Below are 7,182 nucleotides of genomic sequence, written 5' to 3' on the forward strand. Positions count from 1 at the left end.
TGTATAGTGTGTTTCTGGTAGGCAACATAGGGTTGGTTCTTTTTAATCCAATATTACAGTCTTTTCCTTTTGATGGAGGTGTTAAGGTCATTAAATCATAATTTGATTATTATTTGTTTAATTTTAATTATATTATCTTGCTATTTGCTTTCTATTTGTCCCATCTGCTTTTCATTCTCCTTTTACTCTTTTTCTGTCTTTTTTGGGTAATTGGGTAATTTTTATAATTGCATTTTATTTTATTTTTTGTAGGTTTACTAGTTATAATTTTTGTTTTGTTAATTTAATGATAGGTTTATTTATATTCATAGTATATGCCTTTAATTTGTGACAGTCTACCCTGTAAATGATATTCTCATTTCTCATATGGTATAAATACCTTAAAATGGTTCACTTCCATCTGCTTCCTCCCTGCCACTGCGTATTTTTCATACAGTTTCTTTTGCATTTGTTTTAGAACACTGATTACATTGTTATTTACACCCACAGTTACCATATTTGATGCTTCTTATTTCTCTGTGTAGATACTATTGTCCTCTGATATCATTTCCCTTTTACCTGATGTAGTTCTTTAGCATTTTAGTGTGTTTACTAGTGATGAATACTTTCTGCTTTTGTACCTCTGAAAAAAAACTTTATTTGCTTTTGTTTCTGCAAGACACTTTCACTGCTATAACATTGTACATTGACAGTCTTTTTATGTCATTCCTTCACTGTCATTTAACTTTCATTGTTTCTGATGAGAAACCTGACATCATCTTTGACATTTTTCTTCTATAACGTATGTGAATTTGGAGCTCTGGTTGCTCCATCATATATTTTAATGAATAGTTTGGGGCTACTTGATTATGATGAAATGAGTGTAATGTTCATGTTTCTTGAACTTTGGGTTTACCGATGTTCTCAAATCTGTGTATTTTCCCTATATTTGGAAACTTAGGAATCAGTTTTGTTTAAATACATTTTTAAGACAGAGATACCACAGGACAAAATAATCCGCTTTCAGAGTATTTAAATTCACAACAATTTGATAGTTATGAAGAAACCATTTCTTATTCACTAAATTAAAGGCCTGATCAGTCCAGATTAAAAATTGTCTAACTCATTTTAGGTTAAAATAAAATATTGACCTATATATATTCTGCCTTGACAGAAAAATGCCCAGATCTAAGTCAAAATATCAATTTTTGATAGATTTAAAAACAAATTATCGCAATTTCAGTGTTCTCTGACAGCAGATTTTAGCTGATGAATAGAAGATGAAGGTAAATTGACATAACTGGAATTGCTTAATTTAATTAAACAAAAGATGCTGGGAGTATGCCAGGCCTAAAACGACCTGACAATTACAAGAGGAGGCACAATTAAAAATTAATGCCCCTGAGCATTTTCTTCCCAAGAAGATGTTATCAGATTGAAAATTTTCAGTCATTATTTATTAAAAATTGTTTTTATCTGTGCCTTTCTCCTATTGACACAGGACTCTTTGGATGCCACTTCACCAGCCTGAAAGCTCTCTGTGGCTGGCAGTGCCTCTGCTTGAGTTTTACTCACCACTGCTGGACTCTTGGCCTGGCAGGCAGCACTCGGCTTGCACTACTGGTGCAGATCCCATGCCTGCTGAGGGTGAGCCAGGCTTGGAGTGGAGAGGGTTGTGTGAGTGAGTGAGCACAGGGTCCAGTCAGAGCTCACAGCCAGGAACAGCGGGGTGGGCAGCTCCAGGCGCTGGCACAGGTGCCGGCTCCATATGAGGCTGCGGCTGGACCAGGAATACCTAAAGCGGCTTCCACCTTGGGTGCCAGAGTCTGGATGAGGGGAACGCAGTGGAGCCTGAAAACTTGGAGACACCAGCAACTGTGGAGCCCCAAGAGCGTGTTACAGTGCGTCACAGCTCCTTCTTTACCGCTGTCTGCAGAACGACCAACAAGGGGGGTGTGTTTCAGCTCGCTCATGTTATAGCTCGTTTGATCCTGCCACTCAGCTCTGTCCCGTGGCTCCTGGGATAGCCTGGCCCTGCTGCCACTTCCCATCATGTGGGGCAGCCACCCAGCACCCATGGAGGGAAGGAGGGCTACATTGTTACAGCTTCTCTGGCACCCACTGTTTGGAAGATCTCAGGTTCTGTTCTGCATCCAAGAAGAATGAGGTTATGTGGATAAACCAGAGAGTGAGGAAGGTGGAGAAGAGTTTTATTGAGCTACAGAGCAGCTTTCAGCAGAGAGGTGACCCAAAGTGGGTAGCCCCTACCTGAATGAAGGTGGGGAGTCCCAACCTGTGGCTGAGTCCTGGGTTTTTATGGGCTCAGAATGGGAGAGTGTGTGCTGATTGGTCCATGGGCAGGCCTGGAAAAAGCACCGTTTGATTGGCTAAAAGGCATCAAAGAAGTTCCCACTGCAGGACGTGGACTCTGTCCGCAACAGGCGCCTGGTTTTCAGGCTTCGGGCTGTCTTCTGGCTTGAAGGGTGGGCTTCACTGGGGACCTGCCCCTTTCTGGCTAGGAATTTGTCTACTTCCTACCATTATCTTCTGGGGACTAAAATTACATATATATTTTTCTGTTTGAGGTCATCTCACAGCTTATTTATGCTCTTTTCACCTTTTGTATTTTTTTCTTTTTGAATTGTTTCTGTTATTAGAATAGCATCAACTACTGTGTCTCAATAATTTTACTAATATTTTCTTCTGCAATGTCTAACGAGCAGAAAAATTTTCATCACACATTTTGTAGTTTTTATTTCTTGAATTTTAATTTGGATCTTCTGTAGTCTTCATTTTCTGTTTTCAATATATCAAATATATATAATGCAGTTGCAATATTTGGTATAAGATCCTTGTCTTCTAACATCAGTTTCAGTATTTTGATTGATTGTTTTTTCTCATCATAGAATTTATTTTTCTGCTTCTTGCCATGTCTAATAATTTTTCATTGGATTTGAGGCATTGTATTTAATTTTTTTTAGGTACTGAATAGTTTTATTCTGGGACTCATTTAAGTTCTTTGGAACCACTTGATTCTCTCTGACAGTATTGTTAAGATTTATAAGGGTGTTGACCAGAATACCATTTAGTTTAGAGTTAATTACTGAGCCAATGCTTTGTGCATCATGAAGTTTTTCAGTTTGGAAAAAGAAACTGTTCCTGGACCTCTATATCACTGGCACTGTTATCTGCTTCTCAGAGCTAGGCAGTGTTCATTCCTGTCTGGTGCTTCGTCCTATGACCTCAAGCTTTCTTGATCTCCCTTAGGGCTCAATTCCAACTACTATATCCCAAGAGTCCATTGGGTTTCATTTGAGTTTCTTCTCCCTGTCCTACAGCCCGGAAATTCTCTCAAGGCAATAAGCTGAGACAAACATAGGACTTGCTTCATTTGTTTCTTGTCTGTCAAGAATCACTGTCCTTCATTTGCTGATATTCAGCATCTTAAAACAACACTGTTAGAAATATTTTGCCCAGATTTGAGTTGTTCTTAACAGTTGACTATATTTGGTCTCTATATTCCATATTGACCAGAAGCAAATATGTTCACTAGGTTTTGATTTATAAGTTGTGAAAACATGTAATAAAATTAAAATGTATGTTGTCTTTAGACAATTTTTTTAAAAACTAACTTTGGTACCATATGACTGAATCATGCTTAAAATTTGAAATATATGCTTATTTGTTAAAATAAAAAAAGTTTAATTTGTTTGAGACATTTAATTTGTTTGGCATGATCATTTATTTTCTCATAAAATATGTATTAGTGCTTAATAATCTGAAGATGTATAGTCTTTCCTTTTATAATGGTGGTTGTCTTAAAAATGAATCTGTTGTTTCTGTTACATGAATACAGATACTCCTTGACTTATGATGGAGTTACGTTGCAATAAACCCATCGTAAGTTGAAAATACTGTAAGCCAAAAATGCATTTAATACACCTAACTTACAAATATCACATCTTTGCATAGCCTATGATAAACATGCTCAGAAAACTTACATTAATATTTGGGCAAAATTATCGAACACAAACTCATTTTATAATAAAGTGTTGAATATCTCATGCAATTTATTGAATAGTGAACTGAAGGTAAACAACAGAATGACTCTATGGATACTCTAAGTATGTTTTAGAATGTGGATCACTGTTTGCAGATCACCTTCATACCATTGTAAACTCAGAAAAATGTAAATTGCACCATTGTAACTGAGGAAGTCTGCACTTTATGATAATGTATAGGTTTTGGAAAACTGTGTTGCAAATATGTTAAAACTAATTTGTACTAATCACTGGCACATTTGTATATTAATTGATTAAATTACAAATTCACCTATACTTTTTTCCACAGAATTCATTTCATTTAAAATTTTAAGCTCAACTTTGAAAACTGTAAACTGTGAATTGAAATATTATAAAGAATACTTTTTGCTTATTTTCTTTAAAAATATAAGCCTATATCAAAATATATACATGACATGTGTGTGCTTTTATGTATAGACAGTCTGAATGCAACACATTTTTATTTTACACTATATATTTTCTTTTATTCCATAAATCTTGTATTAATACTAAATATCAGTTGAATTCCCATGACACTTTTTTATGTACCTGCAAATAAGAATATCCTACCCAATCTTTTCAAAGTAATTTTAATAATGAAATAAATTTGACTTTGTTTAACCATTTCCAATCTTGAGAGCTTCAGAAATCTCATGACAGAATGTGTCCATCCATTTAGTATTTGGTGAGTTACAATTTCCAAGTTTCTTGTTTCCCTTCTGAGACACATGAGACAAATGAGCTTTTTACTTTGAATGAAACAGATTGTTTTGTTGGTTGTGCTTCTATTATGTTAATAAAAAGTTTCATTAGTCTATCCTTAGTGACTAAATGTGGCAATTAGTAGCAACAGTATTGGGTGGGTGATTGTGTGAGTGTGCGTGTAGTATATGTTTGTGATCTTTAAAGCTATTTGTTTCAATAAAGATGACAACATGCAAGATCCCCAAAGTTTCCATTCTGAAAGTATTTGAACAATACAGTTTCTAAAACAACCTGCTAACTTTTCTATTAATGCACCTATTGTTCTCTGACACGAAGAAAGTTGCACTCACAAAAATTGAACTGAAAATGTGTAAGTTCTTCCTTAAAGTGAGAAAATAGCTTCCTCTCAAAATCATCAGCATAATAAAAATATTATATCATGAGATGAAAGTAATTCAGCAACTAATATTCTCTAAAGAGTTAGGCCAAGATGTGTTTGACACATAATATGCTAGACATTTTGAAGAAAGTAATACAATTCTTGACTTAACCAGAGTATAGCTAGCCACCTTCAGTGCTCAACTTCACTGAAATATCACCCATCTATCAAGAAACCTGACACATAGTGGGCAAAGTTTAATATGTTTCAGATATGGAAGGGAATCTAAAGTGGTGAGGGGACAAGTGCAAGTTATAAGACACAGAATGAATATTGTTTTGTGTCACTAAGTGAAAAGCCAAATGTACACTATGAGATTTATGACATAAGCCAAAAACAAGAAAACATTTGTAGAACTGAACATCAATATTTTCTTCAACTATGTGAGCCAATGAAAGAGAAACCCTGAAGAGTTAAAAGAAATTCACAGCTTAAATGGGCCAAAGGTAATAGTAATCTTTTAAATAACTCTATAAAATATACAATTCAGGTGAAAGACAGGCCATGGACATAGACCACACATTATATCTCTGTCACCAGATGAGTTAGTTTTCTACCCCGATATACTTATCTGAGGTTATATATACACATTAATTTAGCAAAGAAGGGAGTGGCCATTCAGGGAACAAATCTATAACTAGGAAGAAATTTTCTCTGATAAAAGGTCCTGACAGTAGCTTTACAAATACAAAACTGATGACTGTTATCACCCTGCTAACTTTCCGTTATTACAGCTGTTTTGATAGATATGTAACTATCTTCAGCCATGAAACATAAATTTTATGTCAAGCAAGGTAATGTCTGTTAGTGACAACCTAGCCATATTTCACAAACTGTTGCTATAGTGCCAGCAATGAAATGTTTAACTCTAGTAACTCTTTTAAGTGGTATGGTCAAGGCAAGTCAGTGGAGTATGTCCAAGGGGCTTGCAACTTTCATAGCAACCATCCCTTGATAACATGTTACCTCTCACTCACGAGAAGCTGTGGATAGAGACAGAAAAATCAAGGAAACTGGAGCAAAGTAAACCTATGTTCTCCAGACTGCTTAATAGGGGCGGTAGCATAGTGTTTTTGTTTTGTTTTGTTTTGTTTTCAGCTTTGGCATTAATTACAGAGATAAAGAGAGGAAATCTATTCAAGATACATTAGGGTTCTTCATTTTAGCAGTTGTGTTTTCTGAATACAATAAGCAATGAGCGATATGTTTAAATACCAGGGTTCTTCATTTTAGTAGTTGTGTTTTCTGAATACGATATGCAGTGAGCGGTATGTTTAAATATCGTAACCTAATGACCCCTTTGCACACTCACACCCCTTACAGGAGGGGGAGCGTGAGACTGGCAGGTACAGGAGCTGAGTGCTTTGGGCCTCCAGCTCCACAGTAGCATCTGGGGGTGAGTGCCTGTGACTCCCAAAGCTCACGTGGGTGTGCCCTGTCTTACCGCATGCTCTTTTAGCTTTGCCTTCCACAGACAGCTTAAGTGTTCAACAGCTTAGTGCCCTCTTGGCACCCAGGTCTTTGTCCGATATCCAGGAAGAATCAGGTCACACATGAACTTGAAGATTGTGAATGCAGGGGTTTTATTGAGTGGTGGAGGTGGCACTCAGCAGGATGGATGGGGAGCTGGAAGGGGATGGAGTGGAAAGACAATCTGCCCTAGGAATTTGGCTATCTGGGGCCGATCTCCTCTCTGACTGTCCCCAGGCAAGCTCCTGTCGGCATTCAGATGCTCTTTCTCTTCTTTCTACTGCACCACTCTGCTGTTCTTCGGCTCTTCTGTTTGTCTCCTTCTCATCTGCTTCTGGAGCCTGGGGTCTGGGGTTCATATGAGTACAGGATGGGGGTCATGACAGACCAAAAGGTAACTTTTGGGAACAAAAGCAGGAATGTCTGTTCTCATTTAGGGCTACAGGTTTCCAGGCTTAAAGGCAGGGCCTTTGCCAGGGAATCGCCCTCTTCAACCCGGTATTTCCCTGTCGCCTGTCCATATCAATT

Source organism: Macaca fascicularis, chromosome 5 (assembly GCF_037993035.2).
Source record: "Macaca fascicularis isolate 582-1 chromosome 5, T2T-MFA8v1.1".
NCBI lineage: Eukaryota > Metazoa > Chordata > Mammalia > Primates > Cercopithecidae > Macaca > Macaca fascicularis.